Source organism: Bos grunniens, chromosome 22 (assembly GCF_055505025.1).
Source record: "Bos grunniens cultivar Pamir isolate PY7600 chromosome 22, Bosgru_T2T1.0, whole genome shotgun sequence".
Lineage (NCBI taxonomy): Eukaryota > Metazoa > Chordata > Mammalia > Artiodactyla > Bovidae > Bos > Bos grunniens.
In genome coordinates, this window is record NC_141186.1 from 17909703 (window position 1) to 17923981 (window position 14279).

The 14279-nt window shown below is 38.1% G+C and overlaps 1 protein-coding gene across 15 annotated transcripts in view; it reads left to right on the plus strand.

Moving 5' to 3' along the window:
• RAD18 (RAD18 E3 ubiquitin protein ligase) overlaps positions 1-14279 on the plus strand; it is a 111923-nt gene that overhangs the window by 71052 nt on the left and 26592 nt on the right. The gene's annotated exons all lie outside the window — the stretch shown is intronic.

The window sequence follows — 14279 nt, forward strand, 5'->3', positions numbered from 1 at the left end:
AGACCTATATATATAAAACTATAAAACATTGGTGAAAGAAATCAAAGAGGACACTAATAGATGGAGAAATATACCATGTTCATGGATTGGAAGAATCAATATAGTGAAAATGAGTATACTACCCAAAGCAATTTATAGATTCAATGCAATCCCTATCAAGCTACCAACGGTATTCTTCACAGAGCTAGAACAAATAATTTCACAATTTGTATGAAAATACAAAAAACCTCGAATAGCCAAAGCTATCTTAAGAAAGAAGAATGCAACTGGAGGAATCAACCTGCCTGACTTCAGGCTCTACTACAAAGCCACAGTCATCAAGACAGTATGGTACTGGCACAAAGACAGAAATATAGATCAATGGAACAAAATAGAAAGCCCAGAGATAAAAAAATTTTAATTTTTATTGAAATATAGTTGATTTACAATGTTGTGTTAGTTTCTGCTGTACAGCAAAGTGAATTGGTTACACATATACATATATCCACTCTATTTTAGATTCTTTTCCCACATTGGCCATTACACAGTATTGAGTAAAATTCTCTGTGCTATACAGTAGGTCTTTATTAGTTATCTCTTTTGTATATTGTAATGTATATGTTAGTCCCTATCTTCCTAGTTTATCCCCCCTCCCTTACCCCCTGGTAACCATATGTTTATTTTCTAAATCTGTAACTTCTTCTCTTTTTAGATAAGTTCATTTGTACGCTTTTTTTAAGATTATACATATAAGCAATATCATGTGGTATTTGTCTTTGTCTGACTTACTTCACCCAGTATGACAATCTCTAGGTCCATCTATGTTGCTGTAAATGTAGCCTTTATAGAGATATTTTTCCTAAAGTTAGAAAAGAAGGCATGATAGACAGTAAAATTTTTATCAAGAGAGTGGGTGAAGGAGATAAAGACAACTATACTAGAAAGTAGAGATGACAAGAAAGACAAAAAGAGAAGAATTTAATTGAGCAAATATAATGGATGGGAAACCTTCAAAAATGAGAGATTTGAAGGTGAGTCATTTTTCCAAGTGGTTTTTTAAAAGACAATTTAAGATGATGATGTGATTTTGAAAGATGACATAGCATTAAGCTGTGTATTGTTACCATTTTGTGTTCAGGTGGGTGCAGCATTCTCTTGGGTTTCTGTGCCGTAATTGATCAAACGTTTCAGTTTCTATTGGATTTCTACATTTTCCTCAGTGTTTGTTATACACCTGAAGCTGTGGTAGAGCTCTTCCTATAGAAAACTTTTGTTTCTAATATCTTTCACATCATTTTGACAGTGGTAGGTGTTGTTGCCTTTTGAATGAATCCTACTAATCTGAAATGCTAATAGCAGCGTGACACTGTGAATGTGTCTTGGAAATTATTTGATCTTACTATTTGTTCATATAAAAATTGTTAGTACTCTAGAACGGTAGATTCTGTCTCATCTAAAATACCAAATTAAGAAGAAAATTTTTATAAGAAGAGTATTCCCAAAGATCCTCTATTTTCTTAGGGCTCTTGGGAAACAGCTTCAGGTTATTTAGAATCAAGTATTAGGAACGGAGAATCTTCTCATTTTTTCCCTGAGCATTTCAGGGCCAGAAACGTTGTATCCTGAGTTGGGTAAGGGCAGAACACATGGTAGCCTGAGTTTTTCCAAGACTTGGACTGATGGACAGTTCTGGGGCAGTAGGTATTGTTTGTTTTTAAACACAAAACTTACCAGAATACAGTAGGATAGAAATGGAAGAGAAATGGAGTCCTTGGAAAGAAGAGTGAGTTTTTAAGCATAGTCATGAGATCCTTGAAAGTTCTGGAATGCCAGGATGAAATGGGACATTTTTATAAATTTGTAGTGGGGCAAATGGAGGAGAGTGAAAGGGGAGACATATGGCAGCCAGGTGGATTTTTATCTACTGGTGAAAGTGTGGGAAACAGGATGAGTTTGTTGGCGGTCTTGATTTCAGACAAACTTATTCATGTTTGTCTGAACTGTGAGAGGATTATTAAACCATTAAAATTTTTTTTTAAGTAAGCTTTTGTATTTTTCTATAATTTAATGTATGTATGTATGTTTACACATTCACCCATACACCATGACCAGTGAAACTACCTGCTAATTGCAAATTTTTACCAACTTTATTGAGATAAAATTTACATACTATACAGGTCACTCATTTAAGTGACAGTCAGTGGTTTTTAGTGTTTCCAGAACTACACCACCATCACCACAATTTTAGAGTGTTTTCATTGCCCTCCAAAAGAAACCTCATCCCCGTTAAGCCATCACTTTCTATATCCTCCCAACTCACCTGCCAATCACTGATCTACTCTCTGTCTTTGTGGGTTCACCTTGTCTGGACATTTCATATATATGGGATCATATAACATGTGGTCTTCTGTAACTTGGCTTCTTTTACTTAGCATATTGGCTGCAAGGTTCATCCATTTTGTATGATGTTTCAGTACTATATTCCTTTTTATTTCCATAATATTCCATTGTATGGATTTGTATTTAATTTCTTCTTTTATTAGTTGATGGACATTTGGGTTGTTTCTAATTGCAGCTCTCACAAGGAAAAAAATTACTGACTTTTACTTGCAAACTTTGGAAGCTTAGTTCTAGAGACTGAATATAAGGATTGCCTGGGTGACCTTGAGAAAGCAGTCAGTGTCTGTTACTCCTTTCTCAAGTATGAATAAGTCTTTCTTTTCATTTGCCCTTTTATTTTGTCAGATTAAGATTTTTAAGTTTGAAAGATTGAGTCTGTTCCTTATATACAACCTACAAACTAAGGCTAAGGGGACGGTGTGAGTGAAGTGGTATTTGCTCTGATACAGGGCAGGCCACTGGGCAGCTGAGTCCACTGGAGATTGTTAAGGAGGAAGTGAGCAAGGGAAGCACCGGTGGTGCAGCTGAAAGGACCAGCTTCGAGTCAAGATCTGCTGGCTGATTTGGGAGACCATCTTTGAAGTCTGTTTCCTTTGCTATAAAAAGCATATATAAATACCTTCTATCTCAGATCTTTTGGAAAGGTGAAATGAGATAATAAATGTAATAAGAATCTTTGATAAACATATGGTTATTATTTCTAGTTTTATAAAGATCAAATCAACTGAATTTTCTTCAGTAATACTGGAAAACTTGAGCTTCTAGGACTGAATATTTCAGAAATGATTTCATAGTCCCCAATTCCTTCATTCTAATTCTTAAGCTGTATCATAGGAGTAAATTCCACAGTTTATCTTTTTTTTTCCCTACTTCTGTTCTGAACTTTAGAAAGTTATAAGCCTGGCCTAATTAGTTCATTTGAAAATTCATTTAATTGGCTTCAACTGGGCACTCAATAACCTCAGATATGCAGATGACACCACCCTTGTGGCAGAAAGTGAAGAGGAATTAAAAAGCTTCTTGATGAGAGTGAAAGAGGAGAGTGAAAAAGTTGGCTTAAAGCTCAACATTCCGAAAACGAAGATCATGGCATCTGGTCCCATCACTTCATGGCAAATAGATGGGGAAACAGTGGAAACAGTGTCAGACTTTTATTTTTTTGGGCTCCAAAATCACCATGGATGGTGATCGCAGCCATGAAATTAAAAGACGCTTACTCCTTGGAAGGAAAGTTATGACCAACCTAGATAGCATATTGAAAAGCAGAGACATTACTTTGCCAACAAAGATCCGTTTAGTCAAGGCTATGGTTTTTCCAGTGGTCATGTATGCATGTGAGAGTTGGACTGTGAAGAAAGCTGAGCGCCAAAGAATTGATGCTTTTGAACTGTGGTGTTGGAGAAGACTCTTGAGAGTCCCTTGGACTGCAAGGAGATCCAACCAGTCCATCCTAAAGGAGATGAATCCTGGGTGTTCATTGGAAAGACTGATGCTGAAGCTGAAACTCTAATACTTTGGCCACCTCATGCAAAGAGTTGACTCATTGGAAAAGACTGATGCTGGGAGGGATTGAGGGCAGGAGGAGAAGGGGACGACAGAGAATGAGATGGCTGGATGGCATCACTGACTCGATGGACATGAGTTTGAGTGAACTCCGGGAGTTGGTGATGAACAGGGAGGCCTGGCGTGCTGCGATTCATGGGGTTACAGAGTCGGACACGACTGAACGACTGAACTGAACTGAACTGGGCACTCATTACCGAGACACAGTCTCCTTTTCACTCCTTGTTGTATTTCCAACCCATTTGTTCATGTTTATTTCCTCACTTTGAATGAATACCTTGTCTCCCAGCTCACCAAGCCAGGTCATCTGACCTGTCTCCAGATTTTCCTTTCCATTTTAAGTTTTCTTTCTGACCTCTTCTTTCCTGTTAATTGTAAGAGAAAGATATATTTCTTAAGACATTTCTAAAGACATATTCTTTCTTAAGACAAATTCATCCACCTCCTCTAAGACATTCCTCCATCACTTATTCCCTACGTTTGCTCTTGGATGTCTCCTTTTTCTGAGCCCTTCTTCTTATCTCTGCTTTCTCTTATCCTTCCCACAATGCAGGAAGTAATTTCAACTTCCTCCATTACAACCAAATGCCTTTGGTGGAATCAAAGCACTTCAGAGATTAGTGGTCTTTGTCTAGTCCAATTTTTATTTTCCTTAATATTCAGACATCAGTTGAAAGGAAGATGGGGCACAGCACTCAGTGACTTTGTTCAGATCTTTTCTGACTGTGAAATTCTTTAATACTGTTATTTTTGACAAGCATAATAATCGTTGGAACATATCTGTATTTTTTTTACCTCTTTTCCATTTCAGACCATGAATCAACCTTCTAGAATCATACTTATTCTTGTATGTTGAAGTGTTCCTGTCTTTTTTTCTTTGATTTTTTGCAAAAATTTTCTCATTTTTTCTTTTTATGAAAGATTTATTGCTTTTGTTTTAAAGTACAAGGTTTTCCAAAGTACTTTTCATTTAGATGTTATGCATATTTATCATGAAAAATAGAAAATTTAGGTAAATAAAAAGTAAAATTCAATAATTTTATCAGCCAGAAATGACTTTTCATATTAACACCTTTGTATGTACATCCTTCTTAAGATAGTGGTATAGATGCATAGATAGATAGAGGAGCATTTTTAAAACAGAGGACCTTAGTATTTTATAATTTTTTATGCTTTTTTTTTCTTTTTAAGAGACAAGACATACTGTGTTAGGTTTAATGTGAGTGTAACGATTTTGTGATTTGTTATAGATCTCACTGTTATATTGTTGAATAAACTATCACTTTTCTTTTTGTTAGAGCAATATTTAAACTTTATGTAATACGCCAGGCTGACAGATGAGAATAATCTTATTCTAAGTTCCAGTAGATGTATCCAGTCCACATAATTATTAGGATGTTGTTTGTTGCTAATTTGATTCTTAGCTCTTAAATAAGTACTTCTCTTAGAGTTTGAATTATTAGTGTTATATTGATTCTTTCTTGCCAATATGAAGACAGAGGATAAATAAGTTGATAAGAATTTTAGATTTTTGTACACCTCTTAGTTTCCAGGAGTTCAAGAGACTTGTCCAAAGTTCTGTAAATTAGCTTATTGTTCTTTATAAGGAGAGAGGGCCCTTGTTCGCTGAGTTTTGGCAAGCAGAGAAAACTACATTTTTATTGAGTGCTAACTTATAAGAAAAGATGCTTTTGATTGTGACCCTAGAGATGAAGCTTTATCTTCATGTAGAGATGAATAGTGCTCATGCTATATTCTTTGGAAGAATCTTTAGGTCATTATTAAAAAAAAAATGGTGCACTTGAATTCTAGGCAGTGTAAGTTAAAAAGAGACTTTTTTAACTGGAAAAACTTGAATAAGGTCATAGATAATATCATTTGTTATATCAGTATTCAATTTCCTGATTTTAATAATTTTATTAAGATCATGTAAGTGAATATATTTGTTCTTAGGAGATGCACACTAAAGGGTTAAAGGGACATGATGGCTGGAACTTACTCTCAGTGCTTAAAAAATTAACTTACATGTATGTGGGTACACATACACACTCACAGACACACATACACACAGAGAGTGAGAAAGCAAATGTGGCAAGATGCTAGCAATTGGAAAATCTGGATGATTGGTCTGAGTCTTTTTTTTTTTTTGGTAAGTGTGAGATTTTAAAATTAAAAGTATTATTGAGAAGACTCACTGCCCATAGTCAAAAAAGTTTATTTATACCAGAAGATTTTCTAAAGGAAATTTGATTTATAGTTATGATTTATTGACTGAAGAGAGTGGTAGCCAGGAGTCTACATGGGATGCCTAATATGGTTTTTCCATTGCTGAAGCCATGTTTATTTCAGTCAGTCTGTTCAGGACCAACCCGACATGGTTATCTCAGCTTTGGTGTGTAGGAGAGTGTGGACTAATGAAGCAGGCATTGTGATTTCAGTATAAAAGAGTATCACAGAGACCAGCTAATTTTACTGCTTAGTAACAGTAACAGAGAAGAGGGCAACAGGATGAAATGGTTGGATGGCATCACTATTTCAGTGGACATGACCTTGGGCAAAGGAGATGGTGAGGGACATGGAGGCCTGGTGTGCTGCAGGGGTTACAAAGAGTCAGACATGACTTAGCCACTTAACAACAGCAACAAACAGTAACTTACATGAACCTTCTTGCAGATGCCAAGTGTTGGTTATAAAAGAACCTGGGTCAGATAAGGTGTGAATGAAATGTGTTTTAACTTTTCACAGTTCCTGGCCCAAACCATCACTTCTTTTCTGATGCTATGTCAATAGCAGCATCTTTGTGTAGAAGTCCAACACACACACAGGCACAGAACACTGAAAACTTTGGCAAAAAGGCTTATTAATTTTCAACCATGCATTTGATATATTTTGGTACAACTTTTCCTCACTATTCAGGCATTTTCTGGAGAGCTATCTGTCCAAACTTCTTAAGAGCAAGAAAGGCAAAACACACCCTGGAAATATGTGAAGAAATCTTGGCTACCGTTTGTTGGAAATTTTAAAGAGTAGTTCAGTTTCATCCTTTCTTAAATTGTATGTAAATTGGAGAATGATGGGGAAATCCTAAGAGAAAAATGCCACTGTGACGCTCATCTGAGGAATATAGAACACTGGCACCATCTGCCTGTTGAGAAAACCATACTGAACTTATTTTGCTTATTGAAAGGAACCGGAAACATGACCTGTAGCAGCAAAGTAGTCTCTCAGCCAGAGGGACTAGGCTGATTTGTGTGTTAAGATTACCATTTTGGTTTTAGTCAGTTCTTTCAGTGCAGGTCTTGGTTGTTGTTTAGTCACTAATTTGTATCTGACTCTTTTGCATCCCCGTGCACTGTAGCCCTCCAGGCTTCTCTGTTCAAGGGATTTCCCAGGCAAGAATACTGCAGTGGGTTGCCATTTCCTTCTCCAGAAGATCTTCTAGACCAGGGGTTGGACCCATATTGTCTGGTGGATTCTTTACCACTGAGGCACCAGGGAAGCCCACAGGTCTTGGTTAGGATTGGGTAAACCTCACAGTTCAGGATGGGTGAGTAGAGCCAGATGAGGATTTTGAGGAGAGAGACTCAAAGAGTCCTTGGGGGTATGTCCTTTGATACTTTCTCTTGAAAACCTGGTGGGTTTTGTAGGAAGTTTTTGGACTCAACAAAAGTTATTCACAACTTATATCTTATTCAAGAGTCTCTTGGAACAGTCAAGTTATGTTGATAAAATAGTAGATGGTAAAATACTGTGGGTGCTGTAGTTTCCACAGATGTTATATGAGTGCTCGGAGAGTTCAGCGTCACATCATTCAGTCCACAGGGAAACCCACTGTAGAGAAGTGGAAATGAAAGGTTGAAGGAGTCACGTAGGTGGCTTAGGGTTATATACATGGTGGGTGGCAGTACCAGGATTTGAACCTAGGTCCAGATGACCTCAGAGCCCAAGGTCTCCTGACTGCCAATAACTATGGCCAAGCCAGATAGATCTTCACATTCTTGAAAGAGTGTAAACTTACAGTTCTTGAAATGGTTGGGCTGAAAAGCAGACAGGGATCTGAGTGGAAGTGATTAATTTGGAAGGTGAAAGAACAACTGTAGGAAGTGGGAAAGTGATACAGGAAAGGGAGGACAGCCTTTAAGGGGTGGGTTATCAAACCACATGTCACTGTGAGCACCTGGGAACTGCTTTAAAACACTCTGCTGAGTTGTCCCACCCAAGGCAAGGGCCAAGGATATTAGTTGTTTGGTTGGGGGCTGCTCACTGCTGCTTCCAGCCTTTCATGCTGGTGACAGAGCAGGCTTTAGCACGGCAGGCAGAGGCACTGACAGCTGACAATTGGGAGTCAGGTCAAGCACCTCAGGGGCAAAGGCAAGCAGAAAGGGACAGAGCGCCAGTGGGATCTGCCAAGACAGTGACTCCAGCTGAAGTTGGAGTGGTCTGGTGTTCCATTGGCTTTGCTAATATAAGGTAATGCAGTGGATGTCTGCCTGTATCTCTAGCCTGAGAGATGCATTAGTTGGTGGGGCAGACCCAGAGCTCACTGCCTCTCTGAGCCCTAGTTTGCCAAGCTCACTTGGCTATTGCTTCCCAGAAGGGATGTGGGAAGGATGTCTGAACAAGTGGCAGACAAGCAGATGCCAGGGGGAGGATGGGACAGATTATCTAGAAAGCGCTGAGACGAATGGATTGATCCACAAACTGATGGGAGAAAATGTGTTTATTGATGAGAAACAATTTGCTTTTCCATCTTGTGTTAATAGATAATGAACTGAAATAAGAAATAATCTTTCATCAAACTGAAATTCACCAATATGCTAAATAAAAATCTCTGGGTCTCAGGCAGAAAAATCACAAGCCCAGAACCTGGAGTTCTTTGTCAGGAATATTTCCTAACGGTCCTGGTTTGTTTCTCCTCGCCAGTGACTAGAGCACCCTGTGAATGGGCTTTGAGGTACATGTGGACGTCCTCTCCCCGGTGTGGTGGCATAAATCTACTGGTCTTTTTGGGGAAAGTCTTTAGAAGACCCTCATTAGTAGATGACAATCGTGTGTGCCTTTGAACCCTCTGTGGACCTGAAGGGGGGAAAAAGCCAACCTTCTATTAGACACACTTAATGGCAATTAGTTTTAAGTGTTTTTACACAGAATTGCTTCTTCATGCTTAAGAATTAGAAAATATTTTCATGTATATGTCTCTGAAGTGCTTGATTTGCACAGATGTGTGAACCTTTAATGTTTCACTAATATATCTTTGCAGAAGTTTGTCCCTGACTTATATTTCAGAAGACTTTTGTCTAATCCTAACCATCTGTAGCTTAGCATGAAAAAAATATATATATACATATATATACATATATACATATATACATATATACATATATACATATATATATATATATAATTTGCCCTTGTCTTAAAATGGATGACAAATGGGATTCAGGTTTCTCACTATTGGAGGGGAAATTACAGGCAAGGCTAAAACTATCCATGTGATACTGGATTAAAATTGGAGACCTTAAAATTCCTGTTCAGCTTAACATAGATTCAGATGGATACATACAGAAATACTTACAGATCTTTGTGGATAAGTGAGCTAGTTTACATATATGTTTCCTTTCTCTGTGAGCTGCCAGAGCCCAGAAGCAAGGTGGCACAGTTTCTCAGGGCACACTTCGTGCCCTGATCTTGGTTTCTAGTAACATTCTCCAATAGAAGGAACCAGTGCTTCTTGGAGAAATGGTTGAACCAGGGCTGGGGCAGGGAGCTAGGAAGTGCTAGAAGGAGAGAGACAGAAAGCAGGGAGAAAAGTGAGGAAGGAAAGGAGAGGAAGGAAAAAGTAGGGGAGGAGAAGAGAAAGCAAAAACCTAACACACATACCTCAGCAGGAGATCAACGTCAACATTGCACCAGTGTTATGATGAGGGTGTGTGTTCTCTTAGTGGGATGCCCTGGGAATAACACATTACCTCTGTGGTCTTTTCTCCCAAAATTCAATAACCTCAAATTGTGAGGAAAATAAATCAGACAAACTCCAGTTGCGGGGCCATTGTGCAAAATAACCTGACCGCCAGCATGCCTCAAAATTGTCAGGGTCATCACAAACAAGGAAAGTCCGAGAGATTGTCACCATCTAGAGGCACCTAAGGAGACCTGGCCACTAAATGTAATGTGGTGTCCTGATTGGAATCCTGGCACAGGAAAGGTTAAGGAAGTAAAATGAAGCATGAAAGAAGATTTCTGTTTTCCTTCCTATTGTCATACTTGTTTTACCAGCTTTGCTTTCTTGTACTAATGTTTTTACTTTATAGAGTGATTTTCCTCAGAGGATGTAGCCCACCCAGCCTTTACATTTCATCAGAAGAGAAAACATGGATGATTTACAACAGACCTCGTCTTCTTCAGTTACCATTTTTTATTAGTGAATATATACTTGTACAAGTGATTTGAATAGTGATCCTCCTGGAACAGTGTGAAAGTACAGATAGTTTTTATCTTTTCTCCAGTTTTCACTGGCAAAGGATATTTGCTGTTACATAATGAGGTTTTCTTCTACTCTCAGACACTTCCTGTTGACACCTTTTGGGTTTGTTTTTTTTTTTTTATCATGCATTTTCATTGGATGATCTGATGGACTTCTTTGTAGTAGCCTTTTACATTTTTGTTTTATAATACATTCATGTGTTTTCAGCATTCTGAGTCAGTCCTAGGTGGCAAATATTCTCTGTTTTCCCCAAATTCATGAACTGCCGTAGTATAAAGATCCTCTATAAAACTGCTTTGTGCCTATAGTTTTCTGTCTGAGGAGAGAGTTTTACAATTCCACAATGGATGATAACTTGTGTATCTAAGTTGCTTGTAGAAATTGGCAGTTCCTTCCAGGTTTCACACTTATCACATGATGCATTCATGTCATAGCTTACACAGTATCTGAGTATCACCTGGCGTTTAGTATGATGACTGTAATGCTGAGAGTTTGAGTTGGCATAACACAGTAATACTTGCAGTTTGCTTAAGGTTGAAGTTTTTTAAAGTGTGTTTCCTTTTTTAGTTTTTCAGACATTTTTTAAAGTATAGAGGAATTCTTGTCTCATATACTTCTGTGTGTGTTTGACTTGATTCATAAAACTCCAGTATAATCTTGACCTGTTCAGAATTTAGTTCTTCATTAAAAAAAAAAAAGAGGAGTAGATAAGAGTGTATTTTTCAGAATGCTTGGTGCAGAGTAAGTATGAGGCCTTGAAGGAACTACCATTTCCTTCTAAATGTTAGACATGCAATCAATAATTACTTTGGATCAGCACTCCAAGATCCCCCAAATACAGGCAGCCAGTTAGGAGCTTTCTCTAGTTTAAAACAAAATGTCAGAATCAGAGTCCTTTGGCCTTGTTCTGGTGAATGAAATTGGATGGACTAGAAATGATATGTAATGCTCACATCAAGTTATTGGAATTTTGTTTTTCAGTGAATTGATCAAGTTTACAATTTGTTATAGTCAACTTGAAAATTAAAGTCAGAGCGTTTATCCTGCTTTCTTATTTTATACCATCGGTGCCTTTAAATCATCAGAACAGATGTTATGAGATCTCCTTGGAGACCTTTGGAACCTGGGAAAAAGGCACGTTAGGATAAAAATACAAACATTTTCAATTTCAAAGGTACATTGACAAATCACTCAATATAGTAGCTTCATATCACAGGTAAGAAAACGGAGGCCTAGAGAGGCGATGTGACTTACCTCAAGTCATTCACTGAATAGAGGTGAGGTCAGTAATTCTCAGTCCAGATTTCTGCCCATTATAGCATGAGTTGCGTCAGAATTTTTATCTTGGGCACCACTGATCCTTCGTTAGTAGAATAGCACTTTAAGGGAATTATTTAAAATATGAGTTAGACACAGAGTGGCCATGTGTTCTGGTTTCTCTGAGAGCAGCTGATTTCCACTTCTCTTGGTGTCTATTAGAAGTATTCTGTATCACTCTCCCAGTGTCTGGGTTTAGATGGTGGATTATATAGTAGCCCCATAAGAAGGACATGCAATGTTAATTTGCACTTCTTCCCTTCTTCTCTCTACTTCCACACAAATAGTCACATTCTAGAACATGGGTACATATTGAATTGCTGATTTCGCTTACTCCTATTGATTTTACCACATAAGTAGTACACATTGTTCTTGTATCTCAGAGTCAGGCATTAAAATATGATGGGCCTCAAATGCAGAGGCTTGGTATTTGTTTTAGGTAATTCTTCCGAATTCAGTTGTAGCAGCCTTAAGATTTCATTAATATGTGCTTTTTACTATGCTTACCTTGCCCTGGTAAGCACGTTTTGTTAGAGCTATTTACGTCTTGTTATTGGAGTATGGGTAATAATACAATAAAAAATTAAATTAATGTAGCAGCATTAAAGTTTGGAGTAAATACAGTTGGGGGGTAATTCTTATATACTATATCATTTGGTCTGATATCTCATTTTTGTGGGAACTGAGACACAGAGCAGTTCAGTGTCCACTGCCTAAAATCCTGCAGTATAAAATTCTCCTCCTCCCTGAACAGATTGTAAGACTAGAGTTTTATGGCCTGAACTTTGACATGATACTGGGTTTCTATGATTTGGTGGTTGGTATTGGCCGGACACCCCATGTTTGCACAGTTGAACATGGGCCCTCAGGGTGGGCAGCCGGGTAGATGACGTAGAGGTTGGCCTGGCCGTGCGGAGGACATGCTGCTTCCGTCACGAGCTTCACACTCCACCTCTTACTAGCAAAGAAACTTGTAATCAAATGAATGCTTTTTAAATGTAGAGGAAATTTTTGTCTTTGAGATATTGTCTTATAATTGGTTTCTCCTTATAAGACTGAGTATTGTAACCTGTTACTATATGATCTCCTTGTCTTGTAGTACTGGGATTTTGTTTATGTCAGTCCTTTATGCTGCTGATAGTTGAGTCAGAACAAAATGAAGCATCATGATTTTGTCCCTCTGTCCCTTAACTTCAGATTTTGATTCAGTATCTAATTGTAGCTGTGGAAATTTTGCTAATTAAAAAAATTTTTTCCTTGCATTAGACTCTCACAGTTGATGTCATTTTTCTTTTTCTTTTTTTCCCTTAAGTTAAACATAAGCACATATGTTTGATTGTATTTTGAAATTGAATTTTTTTCATAGGGCCAAACAGACTCCAATGTTTAGAATTAACCTAATTTTTGTTCCTTGAAAAAAAACTATGCAGTACTTTTCTTTAGTTTTTATGAGAATTTAAAGTGATTGACCTAAAAAGGTATGATTCTCTCTTTAATATTATATTTCCTAACCCTTTTCTTGCCACATAAAAAAAGATGCTATTTGTTGTCACACACTTTCATCAGTGAGATGATTGATGCTGGAGGCCAAAGGTGCTGCCATGGGCTTAAGAATTGTTTTGGCTATTCCACGTCCTTTCGCATCTCTATATAAACTTTAAAATCAACTTCAGTTCAGTTCAGTTCAGTCACTCAGTCGTGTCCGACTCTTTGCGACCCCATGAATCGCAGCACGCCAGGCCTCCCTGTCCATCACCAACTCCCGGACTTCACTCAGACTCACGTCCATTGAGTCAGTGATGCTATCCAGCTATCTCATCCTCTGTCGTTCCCTTCTCCTCCTGCCCCCAATCCCTCCCAGCATCAGGGTCTTTTCCAATAAAATCAACTTAGTAGATGCTAAAAAAGAAAGAAAAATTCTGCTGGAATTTTGGTTGAGGTTAAATTCAATCTATAAATTGTGGGGATCAACTTGATTTATCAGTATTGATCAAATACAATGTGGTCTGGTTTCTATGGTTTAAAAGAATGACTCTAGATGCTGTGAAGAGTGGATGGGGATTAGAGGTGAAACAAGTGGCAGCAGGGAGACCAGTTAGGCTTTTTCCAGTCCATTCCAAGGTTCATGGTAGAGTGGATTGGGACAATCATAGTCAAATTAGAAATAGGTGGGATTGGGCCTATATTTTGGAGATTGGATAGACAGAATGTGTAGGTGGTTTAAGACAGGAAAAGCTCAGCCTTGAGAATGAATCCTACATGTTGGCTTTGGCAGCTGGGTGGATGGTGGTCCTTACTAAGTAAAATGGGAAATTTGAGAAAAGGTAGGAGAAAGTTTGTCCAGAGGTTGGGGTGGAGGGAGTGTTGGTAATCAGGGGTTTTGTTTTGGGCTTTTGAGATAACCAAGTAGAGATAAACAAGGAGGTGGAGTAAGGGAAAAAAATCAGGGTTCAAGATACACATAAAGGCAGGGTATTGGCTGAGAGCCAACAGTGCAGGTGTGCAGAAAAAGAAAAAGGAACTGCAGACTGAACCC